Below are 18,897 nucleotides of genomic sequence, written 5' to 3'. Positions count from 1 at the left end.
TTGGTCTAAAAGGTTTCCCTTAAGTTTGATGTCTATTTGAATGAGATTTTATATGCTGTTTCTGTCTTATTGATGCAACTGGAAAAGCCATTTAATCTCATTATACCATCGTTTGGCAAATTATTTCGTCTTCTCAGCTTTACAATTCAAATTGTAGCTACCACTGCCCATGTATTTAGTTTTTGCTATCGTAATTGTTTCAAGAATACATAAAATTATGTGTTGTTGTTGTTGCATTGAACTATGGAATAAACTATACACAGAAAGGCTATTAGAATTCTTGTTCATATATATTGGTGCGTGTCTTATGCTGAAGACTGGTCGTCAATGATTCAATAGACGATCCTGCCTTATTCAGAAAAGAAAAAAAAAAAAAAAAAAAAAATTGTTGCGCTAAAATTTAGGAATTATTGGTGAAGTTATGCAACAGGATATGTGGCGTAAATTGCAAGGCCACGCAGACCTTCGGCTGCATCAACATCTCTCTTAATCCTCATATAACCATTCTCTCCCCAATTCTCGCCCCATGAATTCTTAATTATCCAGTATCTGGTCCGCATCAGCATGGTTTAATTCTGTCCCACAATCTCCATAAAAAATACCGCTTTTGTAAAACTTGAAGGTATTTGCGCTACTATCCATAGAAACTGAAACTGGTTGACTGATTACAGCTTTTCTTAATGCCAATTCATCTTTAGTTGGTACAGTTTCATAATATCCGATTTTTGCTGCTTGCTCATGTTCCTTCTCTTTGTCACAAGTTTCGCCTGACCCCTTGTATTTGTAATTGGACTCGGTGGTGAGACCTTGGTTGTTCATAATATATTCAAAGGCGTTCTTCATTTAACCACCATTGCATCCGCAGTTACCATTTTTGGAACAGTCCACTAATTGTCGCTATGAGAGTGAGATCAGTTTACCGGTTTTGATCTGGATAACACCTACCATGGCTGCCACTGCAGAAAATGCCCAGCAAGATCCTGTCAAGAAATCAAGTAAGCAAAATCTGTTATAAAAGCTGAGCCGTTATTGGTATTTCAAAATACCAATTGTTTAGACTGTTATGCAATTAAAAGTAACTGCAGTTTTTGTTTTATTTGAAAGCAAATTGCTTGGTTACTGCAATTCAAAACATGGCAGTTTCTTATATTAATTTGGAGTGTAATGGTGGCAATTATAAGGGCTGTTACAGAGTTAAAAGTAGGGCAGTTATGAATGGATTGTCAAGTAAAGGGGTGTTTATTCTTCTTTGATGTACAATCTTTCCACTCAATAGAATCTACTTTTGCTTCTTTCCTTCACCACTTCTACATTGTCACATATTGTTCTAAGCTTCTGTTAAATAGTGCACTTTAACTAGAAGTTCGTCATTATATCCTGGAGGTCAGTCCACTGTTGAGCCTTTTTGCACCACGAAGATTCTTCCAGTAGGGGCGGAATTCTGATTTTAAAGACAGTACTTTTGCACGCCTTGACGTTGCTGTATCGTTGCAGTTTTGCTGCTGTTTCGCTGCTGTGTTCATTGATGTTTCACTGCTGTATCGTTACTGTTTTACTGCTGTCTCGCTGCTATTTTTCCTGGTGTTCTCGCTGTTGTTTTTCCTGCTGTTTTACTGCTGTTTTGTTGCTGTTCTTCCACTGTTTTACTGCTTATTTGTATTAAAATTCAACAATCTTAAGATCAGAATTTCTGAGATGGACGCTGCAATTCTCACTGCCAAATCACTTCCTGACATCTCCAAAATTGAGCCTTTTGCTGAAGTTCATTTCAAGAGGTGGCGGTTTTGCAGAATATCTCTCAATAAAAGAACCAAAACCTGGAGTGGACAATTTTGACAAAAAACTTGATACATGGAAGAAAGGAAATAAAGTATGTCGCCATACTACTCTCAATATATTATCAAATGAGCTTTATGATGTTTATTGCGCTTATAAGACTGTGATAGGCCTGCTGTGCATAAGGTGTACACACTTAAGGGACGTAATAGGCATTGAGGATGGTTGTTAAAGGGTAGGGTCCACGTGTCTGCAGGTGTGATGTGGGTGTGAATATTGTGGGAGTGAGAAATGTGTGAGTGAGGGGTAGTTACGGGAAAACTTAGTGTATATATATTGTTGAGATTTAGTAGCAAAAGTTAAGCATATTTTTTAGAGTAAATAATGAAGGTCCCTGGCTCCTCGAAATGCTAGGATTATTCGGCTACTGTTCTTATTTCATTTTTCTTCTAATTGTCAATTACATATTGCCTGATTAATATACAGATTGAAGATTATACAGAATAGTTTGTCCATCGTTTGTTCTTGTTTTTGGCTGTGTGTTGAATTGATTTGCAGGTGGTCCTATCAAATTGGTATTAGAGTGAGGTTGGGGAATGGTAAAATCTAAGATGGAGAATAGAATGGATAATGTGGAGAAGGAAATGAAGACTATGAAGAACGACATGAGTACGTTGAAAACTGATATGGGTAGCGTTAAGGAGTATCTAACGGAGATGCGTGAGTTAATGCGAATGAGGGAAGAAAGAGATGAAAGAAGATACCGAGAGAAAGAGAAGTCATCATCATCCGTTGAGAATCAGAATTCCGATGATGACAAGGGGCAAGAACGTGAGATCAGTGGTGAAGTTGGGAAAGAGGAAAAGAAGAAACGTAAGCTTGAGTTGCCAATCTTTAATGGTGATGATGCATTTGGGTGGTCCTTTAGAGCGGATCGATACTTCGCCATTAACCATTATGAAGAAACAGAGATGGTAGAAGTGGCAACTGTTTGCATGGAAGGTCGAGCTCTGAGTTGGTATCAATGGGTTGAACTTAGAGCTCCATTTCGGTCATGGTAAGCATTCAAGGCAGCTCTGATCGATCGATTTCGCCTATCATTTAAGGGATCTGCGTATGAAGCTTTGGTGTCTTTGAGACAAGAAGGAACAGTCACTGAATATAGAGAACAATTTGAAGCTCATGCTGCGCCATTGAAGGAGCTGGGTGCAAAGCTGCTGAAGGGAATTTTCGGAAATGGGTTGAAGGAGGACATCAAGGCAGAATTAAGGTTGAGCCAACCCAAAACTTTATTTGGGCTAATGGACCAAGCCCATCGGGTGGAAGAGAGTGTAACGCCCCACTTGAGGTACGTAGTTAAGATTTGATGAATGGCTTGAATGTTTATTGATTTATCCTCATTTGAGTCTGTATGTTGTTAATATTGTTTGGTTGGCCCTTGGTTGAAAGGGTATATAGGTTGGTTAAGTGGTTGCCCTGAAAATTTGTAAGACTTGGCAAAATCTTGATGTTACAGTCTTCGTCGGGGCGAAGAATAAGCTTCGCCGCTGTGATGAAGTGCTACAACCCCCGTGTAGCTGTTGTGAGTTTTCGTCGGGGCGAAGAAATAGCTTCGCCGCGGCAAAGACTCGGCTGAAATTTTCCTTGAGTTTTTAGATAATTCTTCCTTTTGGGACTCAATGACCATTCTATCCCTAATTAGCAAGAAAAGTGGGGAGTGAAATGCAAGGAAATTGCATGGAGAATAGTTTGAATGGGGATGTTTTTGCAAAGAATTAAAGGGCATAGGTGGAATTTCAAAGAAGGAGTAGGGTATATTGGGAAAGAGTGGAGAAAATATGAGATATTAAGGGTTTAGCTTTAGAAACCCTTTCATTCATTCTTCTCCACCGCCTCTTTAATTCTTCAATTCTCTCAAACTTTCATTCAATTTTCCAAGGATCTTTGAAGAGCTTTTGACTAGAAATTGATACAAGTTGATCCTAAGCACTTAAAGGTGAGAATCCTTACTCTAGATGTGAATTTTATTGGTGAAAGAATAGGATCCTTATTGAGTTTGTGTTTAAGGTTTAAGAGAAAGTATCAAGCAATCAAAAGTAGAGAGCTTAAGTGGATTCTACTTGAGCCTAAGGTAAGTAAATCCACCTAAGTTGTGATTTGCATGATTGAATGATGTGTAGAGCTTTATAAATGAGTAATGCTTGTATTTTTATGTTTGAAATGAGTTGGTGATTTTATGAATGAGTTTAATGTTGATTTATGGAGAAATTTCCACCATGAGAAGGGTGGAATGTGTTGATAAATTATGGTAGAAGTATGGATAGAATTAGAAGAATTTGAGAGGAATATTTGAAGTGTGTTTTCTTTGCAGAATGTGTGATAATGTGAAGGGGTTGAACTCTAATTTTGGATGGTTAAGAAAGAAGTAGAACTATAGTGAGAGTAGGGTTTATGTATGCACACATATTGTTTGATGAAGTGCCTAAAAGAAGCATGAGTAGAAGTAGAGAACCTTACTTTATGCAACATAGCATATTTTCATTTCATGAATGCATATAAGAAAGAGTCTAGGCATGAGCCATCCATATGCATATGTTTAATTGAGTGATCACATAAGAAAGAAATATGAGAAATGAGAAAGAAACACTCTAAGAATAGAGAGATAAAGAAAAGAATTAATTCTCTTAGAATAAAGAGAAAGAAAGAAGTAGCACTAGAGAATAAAATGAATAATAAGTGCTACAGAAGAGAAAAGAGAATAGGTTGTGCGATGGGGAGCCCATGAGTGTAGAAATTTCCCGCATGTAAACCACCGTGAGAGAGCGGTCTCCGCCATGAGAGAGCGGAATGAGAATGAGAAAAAGAATTTGTATAGCCATGAGAATACATGCGGATGAGAGCTATACACGAGAGAGAGTACACTCACATGGTCAAGGGTTCCGAATCCATGCATCGACCAAGACCGATCGGCAAAGAATAAGGAAGAATAAGAAAGAATAAGAATAAAAATAAGAGAAGATTAGAAAAAAAAGAAAAGAAAGAAAAAGAATAAAAATAAGAGAAGATTAGAAAAAAAAGAAAAGAAAGAAACTGCATTGTTATGCTTTAGTGTCTCATCCATGCATGGTTATGATATTCTCCATGGGTGATGAGAATAGAACGAAAGAAAAGAATAGTGAGAACTAGAAGTAGAGAAAGAACAAGAGAGATTGAATTAGAGAAAGTGACAAGAGTACGAAAAGAATTGACGAGTAATGCACAGGGATTATAAAGTAGAAGATTTACTTACTGAGCATCTTTGTGCTCACCCCGTTGTTTTCTATGTTTTACAGGTCATAGGTGAGGACGTGGTCGGATGGACGTCGGCAAGCAGGGAGACTTGGCTGCACTGTCCACTATTTTTTAGAGTCTTTTTGTACAAATGATGCTGTACTATGTAAAGAATGTATTTATTAAGTAAAGAAAATTTTTGGGCCCAACCAATTTGATAAATATACTTGTCTTTTTATTAATATATTTTACGAGTACGATAGTAGAAAGAAGTTGTTCCAAAGAGGAATTGGGTTATGGAGAGAAATAGGCCCAAAATTAACGAAAACCAAATGGGAAGGATAGAGTTTTACACTCGGGTCAACCCAAACCCGGATCTGCCACGTTCAAATTGGTGGAATAACAATTCAAAGCCTCTAGATCCAAGCTTCATTTCATCGACTCCAAGCAAGAGCTTCGACCGTAAAAAGCGATCGACTGAGACAACAAGATCCAATAACAGGAGAGACAATTTCAGACGACTCTCTGAAGTGGAAATCCAATACCAGTGTGAACGTGGGTTGTGCTACCGCTGCGATGAAAAGTTCGGTCCCAATCACAGGTCATTTCAAGTGTTTCTACTCATGGATGACAGTGAGTCTTTCTTCTAATAAAACTCTGAAATTGGAGGGCCAAATTGGAGTTGAGAACGCGGTTATGTTGGTTGACAGTGGGGCGTCCCACAATTTCATTTCTCATGAGCTTGTGTAGAAGTTAGGATTGAAGGTGGATAAGGGGAGATCTTTTGGAGTAATGGTGGGAAACAAGTGTACCATTCAGGGGGAGGGAATCTGTAGAGTAGTTCGATTGAAACTCCAAGGACTTGAGATCCAATAGGAATTTTTTCCTTTTGAGTTAGGTGGGGTAAATGTAGTGTTAGGGATTACGTGGTTGAGCACTTTGGGAGATGTGAGTTCCAACTGGAAGAGGCTAACCATGGAATTTGACTAGGAGGGAAAAAGAGTAATGTTGCAAGGAGACCACTCGCTGGTGAAGACTGAGGTTTCATTGAAGGCAATGGTCCGATCCTTGCAGTCTACAAGGACTGACTATGTAGTCAAGTTTGAGGCTATAGGACTGAAAGAAGAACCAGTGCAAGAAGAAATAGATCCTCCAGTATCAAGGGTGATAGAAAATTACAACCATCTGTTTGATCAAATCACCAAACTCCCACCCCATAGAACCCACGACCATGCCATAGAACTTTAGCCAGGATCCAAACCCCTTAATGCTAGGCCATACAAGTACCTGTACTTCCAAAAAAACGAAATCAAAAAACTGGTTAGGGAGATGTTAACTGTTTGAATTATTCAGCCTAGCACTAGCCCTTATGCAAGCCCTGTCCTGTTAGTTAAGAAAAAAGATGGGAGTTGGCGCTTTTGTGTGGACTACAAGGCATTAAAAAACCTCACAATACCTGACAAATTCCTAATCCCGATAATTAAGGAGTTGCTTGATGAATTGCCTGGGGCTACAATATTCACTAAGTTGGATTTAAAATTAGGATACTACCAAATCAGGGTACTAGAAGTAGATGTGCCTAAGACAACCTTTTGAATTCATGAGGGACATTACGAGTTCCTCGTTATGCCTTTCGGCCTCACCAATGCCCCCTCAACCTTCCAAACCTTAATGAACTCAATCTTTAGACCTGCCCTACGCAAATTTATCCTGGTTTTTTTTTTTTACGATATCCTTATCTATAGCCCAAACATCGCCACTCACCTATAGCATTTACGTCAGACTTTCCAGATTTTGCAGGAAAATGAGTTAATTATTAACAAGAAGAAATATTCTTTCGGCCAATATGAATTGGAGTATTTAGGCCACTTGATATCAGAAAAGGGAGTGGAGGCAGATCAGAAGAAAGTTGAGGCCATGGTTTCTTGGCCACGTCCGCTAAATGTTAAGAGTTTAAGAGGATTTTTGGGATTGACAGGTTATTATATGAGGTTTGTGAAGGGTTATGGTACCATTGCACAACCCTTAACTCAATTACTTAAAAATGGCTCCTTCACTTGGGATGAGGCAGCCCAAAATGCGTTTGATAGGCTTAAAGAGGCAATGACTATTGTCCCTATATTGGCTATCCCAAATTTTTCACTTTCGTTTGAGATTCAGGCAGATGCATCAGGTAGAGAACTTGGGGCTGTTTTGGTGCAACAATCTCGCCCAATAGCTTTTATTAGCAAGGCTTTCTCGCCCATGCCAAGCTCAAATCAGTTTACGAGCGAGAATTAATGGCCATCATCTTCGCAATTAAAAAGTGGAGTCATTATTTGCTCAGCAGGAAGTTTATAATAAAGTCAGACCAGCGCATCCTCCAATTCTTAATGGATCAGAGAGCCAAAACCCCTTAACAACACAAATGGATCTCCAAACTCATGGGCTTCAATTTTGAGATTCATTATTATCTGGGGGCTTCAAATCGAGTGGCAGATGCTCTTTCACGAAGGGAGGAAGGGGCTGAGTTGACGACTTTGTTTCTGGTTCAGTTCTCTGAGTATGAAGACCTAGCTTCAGAGGCACAAACAGATCCTAAATTGCAGGTGATCATACAAGACCTCCTCCTTGATTCATCCAGTCGACCCAACTACCAACTCCACAAGGGCTGCCTACTTTATAAAAACAGGTTGGTCATTCCTAAGGGATCCAAGTTTATTTCAAGGTTATTGGAGGAGTTCCACCACAGTCCTAGTGGGGGTCACTCCGGCTTCTTTAGAACATACAAGATAGTGTCCACTGTGGTCTATTGGGAAGGCATTTGGAGGGATGTCCAAAAATATATCAAGGCTTGTACCATTTGTCAACTTAACAAGCAGTCATCATACAGCCCTTACACATTCCAAGTCAGGTTTTTGAGGATATTTCTATGGACTTTATTGGGGGATTACCGCGTTCCAAAGGGGTGGATACCATATTAGTGGTGGTTGACCGGCTCACCAAATATAGTCACTTCTTCAATCTCGGTCACCCCTACAATGCAGAGGATGTGACTACCATATTTATTAAAGAAGTGGTCAAGCTCCATGGTTTTTGGAACTCCATTGTTTCGGACAGAGATAAGGTTTTCATGAGCCAATTTTGGTAGGAATTATTCAAGGTTGCTGGAACCATCCTGAAATTTAGCTCGGCATACCACCCGCAAACCGATGGTCAGACCGAGGTGGTCAATAGATGCCTCGAGGCTTATCTCTGATGCTTCTGTAGCTCTCAACCACAACAGTGGCCATTGTGTCTTACATAGGCGAATTTTGGTACAACACCACTTACCACGGCTCCACCAGGATGACCCATTTTAAGGCTTTTTATGGGAGATATCCTCCCATACTCTTGAAATTTGCAAATTGCCCCTCAGCCGTGGAAGATGTAAGTATACAGATGGCTGAGCGGAATGCCATGTTAAAGGAGCTTAAAGCTAACTTGGCCATTGCTCAAGGTCATATGAAGAAAAATGCAGACCTACATAGGAGAGATGATTGTTTCTAGCCTGGAGACTCTGTATTTTTGAAGCTACAACCATTTAGGTTCAAAACTCTTGCCCGAAAGTTGAACGAAAAGCTCAGCCCCCGCTTCTATGGGCCTTACGCTGTTTTGGAATGAGTTGGGGAAGTGGCTTACAAACTTGCTTTGCCTCCCACAGCACGAATTCATCAAGTTTTCCATATTTCTTAGCTCAAGCAGAGTTTGCATCAATCTATTCTAGTCCAACCCCTACCAGAATTCCTTTCTGAAGATCTAGAATAGATGGTCCAACCTGCTGCCGTCTTGTCTATGCGTACTCTCCTGGATGGTTCCAGGGAGGTCCTCATCCAATGGAAAGATTTACCTGAGTTTGAAGCCACTTAGGAGCCATATGAGGTGATACACGCACAGTTTCCTCACTTTCACCTTGAGGACAAGGTGAATCTCTAAGGGAGGGGCATTGATAGGCCTGTTGTGCATAAGGTGTACACACTTAAGGGACGTAATATGCATTGAGGATGGTTGTTAAGGGGTAGGGTCCATGTGTCTACAGATGTGACGTGGGTGTGAGAATTGTTTGAGTGAGGGGTAGTTATGGGAAAACTTGGTATATATATAACATTGAGATTTAGCAGCAAAGGTTAAGCATATTTTTTAGAGTAAACAATAGAGGTCATTGGCTCCTCAAAATGCTAGGATTATCAAGTTATTGTTCTTATTTCATTTTTCTTCCAATTGTCAATTACATATTGCCTAATTAATATACATATTAAAGATTATACATAATAGTTTGTCCATCGTTTGTTCTTGTTTTTGGCTGTGTGTTGAACTGATTTGCAGGTGGTCCTATCAAACTGCACATGAGATATGGACAATCCTGAAAAAGAAATATGTTGTTGAGGATGCTGGATCACAAAAATATGCCATAGGAAACCTCCTAGATTTTAAAATGGTAGAAGAAAAAGAGGTATCCATGCAAGTCCATGACTATCATTTGCTTATAAATGACTTGAAAAATGAAGAAATAATTCTTCCTGAAACTTTTGTGGATGGTTGTTTAATTGAAAAACTTCCAGATTCATGGAGAGATTATGAGAATAGTATGAAACATAAGCAGCAGCAAATGAACTTAGAAGATGTGATAGTACATATTAGGGTTGAGGAGACGAATAAGCTTAGAGATAAAGCCGAGAATGCCAAGGAATTGACATCCAAGGCTAATGTTGTTGAAAACCAAGTGGCTCCTCAACCTAAGAACAAGAAACCGTATAGTTTTAAGAACAGTAACAAAAAATTGTTTAACAACAAGAACCCCAACACTTTCAAAAAGAAAGGACACTGTTTTATGTGTGAGAAAAAATAAACTTTTTGCTAGCCAATGCAGATACAGGAAAACTGGAGAAAACAAAAATCCTCCTAAAGCCAATCTGGCTGAAGGAGATGATGTTGTTGCTGTTGTGGTTGTCTCACAAGTGAACATGGTTGCTGGAAAAAAAAGAATGGATAATTGATTCTAAGGCCATATTTGTGGAGATATAAATTCTTTCTATGAATACATACCATTGAGGGATAGAGAAGAATGTGTTTACCTTGGTGATTCCCGCTCTACTCCTGTTCTGGGAAAGGGGAAAATTCTTCTCAAACTTACTTCACGGAAAACCCTCTCACTGAGTAATGTTTTACATGTTCTAAACATTCGATATAATCTTGTATCTATTTATGTATTAGGAAAGACTGGAGTGAAAGTCTCCTTTGAGGGTGACAAAATTATAATGTCAAAAAATGAGGCTTTTATTGGGAGCGGGTATTGTTCTGGAAAGTTATTTAAACTCAATGTACTTAATATTATTACGAATGAAAATGCATCTTCTTTTGCTAATGTTATTGATTCAATAGATTTATGGCATGGTAGATTAGGTCATGTGAATTATGGTTATCTAAAAAAGATGAAAGAACTTGGTTTATTATCAAATGTCAATATTTCAAATATTGATAAATGTGATATGTGTGTGGAATCTAAATCCATTAAAAAGACTTGTAAACCAGTTCTAGAACCGGAAAATGAGCTTTTCGGTTTAATTCACAGTGATCTTGGAGATTTGAAACAAACCATGTCCAGAGGAGGAAAAAAGTTTTATATAATTTTTATTGATGATTACTCTAGATATATTAGAGTATACTTATTGGGAAGTAAAGATGAAACAATTAAAATGTTCTTAACTTATAAACATGAAGTTGAAAATCAACTCAATAAGAAAACTAAAAAGTTAAGAACAGATAGAAGAGGTTAATATGAGTCAAATGACTTAGATTCCTTTTGTAGAGATCATGATATTATATATGAGACTACACCTCCTTATTCCCTACAATCTAATGGAGTTGCTGAGAGGAAAAACAGAACTTTAAAAGAAATGGTGAATGCTATGTTGATTAGTTCTGGAGCACCTTTTAATTTGTGGGGGGAAGCAATGCTTTCAGCTTGTTACATACAAAAAAAAATTCCTTTTAAGAAAACAGGCAAAACACCATATGAACTCTGGAAAGGTCATGTACCTAACCTAAAATATTTTAAAGTGTGGGGGTGTTTTGCTAAAGTCCTAATTCCTGAACCTAAAAGGAAAAGGTTAGGACCCAAGTGCTACTTATAGATTCATGGTAATAAAGCAAGAGGTTGGTTTGTATGATGTAAACACAATGATTGGATCTAAAAACGTAGAGTTCTTTGAGAATGTTTTTCCTAAGAAAATCAATTGTGAAAAGGCTTTACCTCAAAATGAAACTCTTCAGAATTCTTCTGAAAGTTCAAAGTTAGAAATAAGAAGAAGTAAGAGCGTAAGAAAAGCCAAAAGTTTTGGTGTCTTACAGAGAATGATCCTTAGACTTATGAAGAAGCAATGACTTCTCGTGATGGATACCTTTGGAAAGAGGCAATAAATAATGAAATTGAGTCCATTATGAGTAATCATACATGGGAAGTAGTTAATTTGCCTCCAGGAACTAAACCAATAGTGTGCAAATGGATATTTAAAAAGAAATTAAAGATTGATGGATCAATTGATAAATACAAGGCAAGATTGGTTGTCAAAGGTTATACACAAAAGAAAGATATAGATTATTTTGATACTTATGCTCTTGTGACAAGAATAACATCAATTAGAGTGCTAATTGCTTTAGCTGCAATTTACAAATTACATATACATCAAATAGATGTAAATACAACTTTTCTTAATGGAGACCTGGATGAAGAAAATTATATGAAACAACCAGAGGGTTGTGTTATCCCAAGTAATGAACATAAAGTGTGCAAACTGGTAAAATCTTTTTATGGATTTAAACAGGCACCAAAACAATGGCATGAGAAGTTTGACCAAGTGTTAGTCTCAAATGTTATACAATTAATGGTTCACATAAATGTGTATATTCTAAATCATTTGAAGACAACACTTATGTGATAATATGTCTCTATGTTGATGACATGTTAATATTTAGTGCTAATAAGGATGTGATAATTAAGACTAAAGTGTTTCTTGCCTCAAATTTTGATATGAAGGATACGGGAGAGGCAAATGTTATTCTCAAGATTAAAATCATTAAGATAAATGATGGTCTTAAGTTATCGCAACAACACTATGTTGAAAATTTCTTAAGAAAATTTGGGTATTTAGACAGTAAACCCATCTCAACTCCTTATGATGAAAATACACAACTTAAGAAAAATACACAACATAGTGTGAGTCAAAATAGATATGCCCAAATCATTGGTAACCTTATGTACTTAATGAATAGTACGAGGCCTGATATTGCTTATGATGTCACTAGATTGAGTAGGCATACTCATAATCCTGATAAGAGTCATTGGATATCATTAGACAGAGTTGCTAGTTATTTGAAGGGCACCATTGATTATGGGCTAACGTTTGGAAGTATACCACCTGTATTTGAAGGATATTCAGATGCCAATTGGATATCAGATTCAGATGAAATAAAATCCACAAGTGGTTATATCTTTACACTTGGTGGAACTATTGTGTCATGGAAGTCTTCCAAACAAACTTGCATAGCTTGGTCTACCATGGAGTCTGAGCTTATCGCCTTAGAAAAGGCATGTTTCAAGGCTGAGTGGATAAGGAATCTCTTAGCAGATCTTCCCATTGAAACTAACCCTCCTGTTTCAGTATAAATCCATTGTGATTGTCAGGCTGCAATAGCGAGAGCAAAGAGCAAAATTTATAATGGGAAAAGCAGACATATCTGGATAAGACATACCATTATAAAGCAACTGCTAAAATCTGGGGTAGTGAGCCTAGACTTTGTGAAGTCGGAGTTAAATTTGGCCGATCCTGTAACTAAACCACTAAGTAGGAGGTTAGTGGAATACACGTCAAGGGGGATGGGACTTATGCCTAAAGCATAAGGGAAGAGTGATGATAACCCTACCTATGTGATTGGAGATCCCATGAAGTAGGTTCATAAGGGTAATAACAAGTCACTTGTTGTCTTGATAAGTATTATCAAACTTTATTTATAAAGAGTCCTCCCTATGGCGAGATAATACTGATTGCAGTGAATAAGGTTGAGTAAAATTAATCTTAATGAAATCCATAGCCAACATAAATAGTAGTGTGAAAAATTGCAATTCACACCTTATGGAGTTTCACCTATGTGAGTGTGGAATTGGGTCGATTCCTATGAGAGCTTAGGCAGGCATCTCTAGAGTACTCATGAAATCCAGGCTAGCATGGGGCCATAAAGTGACAAATCGCAGAACAGTATACAATGTAGAGAATTTAGAGTGAGGAACTAATCCTCTAAATTACATAAATATATTTTTGGTTCATAGAAACTTAATTTCACCATTTCTGTAACTCATGTTTAGTTACCCAATGATTGGTTCATAGTCCAAAAGACACCAACTCATAAACATTAAATTCTATAATCAGTGGTGATTGGTTATTTTGAAATATGTGGGGGATTGTTATAAAAGCTGAGCCGTTATTGGTATTTCAAAATACCAATTGTTTGGACTGTTATGCAATTAAAAGTAATTGCAGTTTTTTGATTTATTTGAAAGCAAATTGCTTCGGTTACTACAATTCGAAGCATGACAGTTTCTTATATTAATTTGCAGTGTAATGGTGGCTAGAGGTGGAAAAGTAACCCACCCAGCCTGACCCGCAGTGGGTTACACAATTTGGCCGGTCGGTCCTAACCCGCCCGCCAACCAAGACATGCTGGGTTAGGCCCGCCATTTCGGAGAAAATGGCTAGCCCACCAACCCTAACCCACTGGGTTAGGTGGCGGGCCAGGGGGGGTTAGCCCTATTTTTTTTTTGTTTTATTTATTTAACTTTTCAATTTAATAGTTAACAATTAACAATTATAAATGTAATTGTTTTTAGTTAACTTTTCAAATATCAATAATTCAATTAAATTAATTTTTTTTGGTTTACATTTCAAATATTAATTAAATTTTAATACAATAAAATTGTAATATAAGAAAAATTAGACTTATTCATTTATCAAAAAATAAAATAAGAAATTACAACAATTATTGCCTCGTTAAAAACCTCACCAAGAAAAACCCAATGGGAGAAAAACTTGGTAAAGAAAAAAGAGTGCAATAATTGACAATTAATTTACAAATTACATTTTACAAAACAACTAATTTGGGGGTGGTTCACTAGGACCTCCCTCATATGTATCATCTATATTACAAAATTGAAATGATTCTACTAAAGTATTGTCGATAACCTCGTATTGATCTTGATGGCGCGATCGTTCCCAATCTCGAAGACATGTGAGGACTTCAATCATTTTTGGAGCAAGTTTAGTCCTCCTTTCATTTAAAATCCTTCCACTTGCACTAAATGTTTGTTCGGATGAGACGGTTGAGACAGGAACAGCGAAAACATCCAAGGCAAGTCTTGATAATACCGGAAAAATACATTTTCTGGCTCTCCAATACTCTAAGAGATCAAAGTGACCTGTTGAAAACATTTCGGGGGTTGCCAAATATTGTTGAAGTTCATTACTCTGCGACTCCATGGAGGACAGCATATTAGTTGTTGTTGTTGTTGGTGGTGGTGCTTCTGAAGAGGAGGCTGTGCTTCGGACTCGGGTCCTCTTCGGCCTATTCAGTGCATTCCAAGAGAATAAGTCTTCATTTGTTTCTTCTGCTATAGCTTCTCTGGATATTTCGCCTCTTTGCGACTGCGGGTTCCCATACCTGTTTTCATATTGGAAATATACTTCGAAAAGACTATTTTTTACCTCTCCTATTTGATTGACATATGATTCGGTTTGTAAATTTTCACTTAAATTGTCAAAACCATTTTCTAAACGTGCTAATTTAATTCTAGGATCAAATATAGCACCTAAACAATAAAGAAAAGGAATGGGTTCCCAATATTTTAAAAAAAAAAATTTCATTGCCTTTATTGGTGCATTTAAAATTACATTGTCTTTGTTTTTTATAAATAACTCGGAAATTTTTATAATTGTATGTATTACCAATGGACTAGTAGGATAATACACACCAGAAAGTTGTAAAGTGGATTGGTAAAAAAATTTAAGAAAAGAATGAAATACTTTAGCTATTTGCCAATCATTTTCTACCAAATAATGAGGACCTCTATTATTTGCTACAAAATAACTAATTATATTAGCATAAGATAAACATGAATCAAGCATTAAATAAGTATTATTCCATCTAACAGACATGTCTAATGCAAAAGTTTTAGGAGACATATTTGATTTTATACAAGCGTCTTGAAATTCAACATTTCTTTTATTACTACTAGTAATCCAAGCTAAAGAAGCCCTAATTCTATCAATATTTTCTTTAATTGTTTTCATACCACTTTTCACAATTAAATTAATAATGTGACATGCACAACGTTGGTGAAAAAACTTCAAACTGTTATACAAACAATAATTACTTTAAAAAAAATCTATAGCTGTAGTATTAGCACTTGCATTATCTAAAGTTATACTTATCACTTTATCAAGAACATCATAATCTTCTAAAACTTCAACAATTTTATTATAAATTTGTTGACCACTATGATCTACATCCATTAATCTAAATCCTAATAAAGATTTATTTAATTTAAATTCATTATCAAAATAATGACTAGTCACACAAATATAATCTTGTTTAGCTCTACCACTCCAAATATCAGCAGTTGGAGCCACACTAACATGACAACTATGTATTTTATTTTTTAATTCTAATTTCATTTTTCTAAACAATTTTATTAAATCATTTCTAATTGCAGTTTTAGAATAACTTTTAAATCTTGGAAAAAATGAATTTTGAACAAATCTTTCAAAATATTTATCTTCTGCCATATTAATAGGTTGATCAGTTGCAGTAATATATAAAGCTAACTGTTTCCTATATACATCAGAATTATAATGCCAAGTAGTACCCATATTAGTTATTTGAGTCTGATTGCTTTCTCTATTTCCATGTTGATTAATATGTTTATTAGCATGCTTTTTTAAAGTACTAATACCATTACCTGAATCAGCTTTATAAATATTGTCGAAATGCGCCCAAACGTCTGATGTGTGTCTGTCTTCGGTTTCAACGGTAGTTGATGAAGCCTCAGCTTGAGATGAAGTTGGACGAGGACGACTTTTAGAACCACCAGGAGCTATTGGAATCGGGGGCATATTTTGAGGTGTATCGGATTCTAAGAATGGGAAAGCGGGACTATTTGAATCTCCTCCTGCATTTATGTTAGTAAAATCAGCAGGACTAGGACTAGGATAGTAGTTTTCTTCATCATTGTAATTGATGGGAGAGAAATATCTATCCATTGTAGTTGAAAAAAAAATTGATGTAGAAGAAATAAAAATTAAAGAAAGAGAATTGGAATTTGGAAAATTGGAAATATGAATTAAAAATTGCAAAAACTAATAAAAAAATTAAAATACGAGCAAATTGATAACAAAGAGATTAAGAGAATAAATGAATAATTGAGAGATTAGAGATTAGAGAATATGAGAGAATGAGAGAATTTGAGTTGTGAGAAAAATGTGAGAGTTTAGGGCCAATTTATAGAAAAAAATGGAAAAAGAAAATGACGAAAAAGATCCCTCCAACGGCTATATTTCAAGGGTGAATGGGTAATTTGAAAAAACAAATAAAATTTTCTATTTTTTTGGGGCCAACCCGTGGGTCAGCCTGGCGGGTTGGCCGTTGGTGTGTAACAGCCAACCCGCCGGGTTGACAACAGCCAACCCGCGGTCAACCCAGCAGGTTGGCAGTCCTTTCTTTAGAAAGGACAAAACAGCAACCCACGGGTCGGCGGGTTGCCATTTTGAGACCCGGCCCGCCCTCGGATTGCTGCCGGGTTGGGTTCAACTCGGCCCTCCTTATTGGCGGTCTGGGTTCAACCCTCTTCATTGCGGGCCGGGTTTGGGTTGACCCGCTAACCCGGCCCATTTGTTCCACCTTTAATGGTGGCAATTATAAGGGTTGTTACAGAATTGAAAGTTGGGTTGTTATGAATGGATTTTGAAGTATATAAAGGGGTGTTTATTCTTTTTTGATTTACAATCTTTTCACTCAATAGAATCCACTTTTGATTCTGCATCTTTATTCTATCAGCTTTCCTTCACCACTTCTACGTTGCCACATACTGTACTAAGCTTCTGTTAAACAGTGCACTTTAACTAGAAGTTCATCATTGTATCCTAGGGTTAGTTTGCTATTGATCCTTTTTGCACCACAAAGATTCTTCCAGTAGAGGCGGAATTCTGATCTTAAGGACAGTGCTTTTGCACGCCTTGACACTGCTATATCGTTGCAGTTTTGCTGCTGTTTCACTGCTGTATCGTTACTGTTTTGCTGTTGTCTCGCTGCTGTTTTTCCTGCTGTTCTCGCAGCTGTTTTACTGCTGTTCTTCTACTGTTTTGTTGCTGTTCTTCCATTGTTTTGCTGCTGGGGTTTTGTTGCATATTTGCATTAAAATTCAACAAGATCAAGTCAAATTATATTGGTACAAGTTCACTTACCGCATCTGCCTTGGCCTTTAACCGGAGTGACAGCGCCTAGCTCTCTCCAGTCCATGCTAAATGGACGTTCATCAGAACCGCGTCAGAGGATGTTGAGTTGGATGGATGTACTTGTATAAGTACTGGCTTATATCCGGTGTGCTACGCTAGGAACTCTTCATGAGTCAAGTCTGCAAACTGATGGATGCTTAAGTTGTAAGTCCGATTGCCTGCATTGTTGAAGTTTTCAATGAATTCAAGATTTTGCTTGAAAATCTTAAACCGCATTTTCTTCTCTTTCTGGTCCTTATGCGGTCATGCTGAGCCATCCATTGCCCGTGTCTTTTTGCAATGGAAACTTCATTAAACGTGCTGGATGTTGCATGTGATGCCCAAGTGCCCAATACCATTAACAAGGGAATAAAGATATTTTTGTTGATTGTAGAAGCCATAGTTAATTTGTAGTTATGTAACAGTGGTTTTTGGTGAATGGATAAGTTGTGAAAAACAAAGACACTCATTTTCTAACCACTAGTCTTATGGTTGGATGAAAAAACTTTAGTCATCTAGGTGGATAATCTAAAGGTCTTGTGTTTAAGTCCTATAAAGTGGTCACATACCACATTTTTTACTTATTTGATCTATTGGGTTTGTATGCAAACTGATTCAGATATCCTAATTATAACTTGTTCTTTCTTAAATAGCACGTATATTTTGGAGGAGGAACTTATTTTCTTGGCATGTGTCACGAAATGCAACAAAAAGTAGGCATTCATATGTATATTTTATCCTGTGAAACTTAGCAATCTTTTGTTCGTTTTGTTGCTTCTGAGTAATATAACAAGTGTTCTTTTATTAATGGTGGTGGAGGGCGGCTGCCAAGCAACATTACAGCGTGTGTCTTGTATATGACTAATCTATTGCCTTTTAATTAGAAAATTGAGAATATAGAAGTGGTTGAAGAAATTTCACTGCGTTTCCCATTTGGAAAAAAGTCTCTTGAAGAATCACAATTCACAAAAGTACTACATACCTTTGTTGAAGATGAAGGCTTTAGAGAAGAGAATAACTATGGGTCCGTTTGTTTTAGTATTTTGGATAGGATTTTTGATATTTTTATAGTTGGGTGAGAATAATGAGATAAGATTTAAAAATTAACAAAAACACCCCTCTAGGTTGCTAATCTATGAAACACCCCAATATGTAAAATTTTTATAAAATGACAAAAACACCCCCACCCACAATTGCCAGATTCTGGCTACCATCGCCAGAATCTGGCGTTACGGTGCACGATTGACCGGATCTGGCCGTTCGTGTGTCGATATGGCCTTTTCTGGCCAGATCC

The 18,897-nt window shown here is 37.1% G+C and overlaps 1 pseudogene; it reads right to left on the bottom strand.

The window, feature by feature from the left end:
• Positions 1-419: 419 nt before the first annotated feature.
• On the bottom strand, positions 420-17,628 carry LOC116126729 (annotated as a pseudogene).
• Between the last annotated feature and the right edge of the window lie 1,269 nt (positions 17,629-18,897).

Source organism: Pistacia vera, unplaced genomic scaffold (assembly GCF_008641045.1).
Source record: "Pistacia vera cultivar Batoury unplaced genomic scaffold, PisVer_v2 Contig183, whole genome shotgun sequence".
Classification (NCBI taxonomy): Eukaryota; Viridiplantae; Streptophyta; class Magnoliopsida; order Sapindales; family Anacardiaceae; genus Pistacia; species Pistacia vera.
The sequence above is the reverse complement of the archived record's forward strand: the minus strand, read 5'-3'. Positions and strand labels throughout refer to the sequence as shown.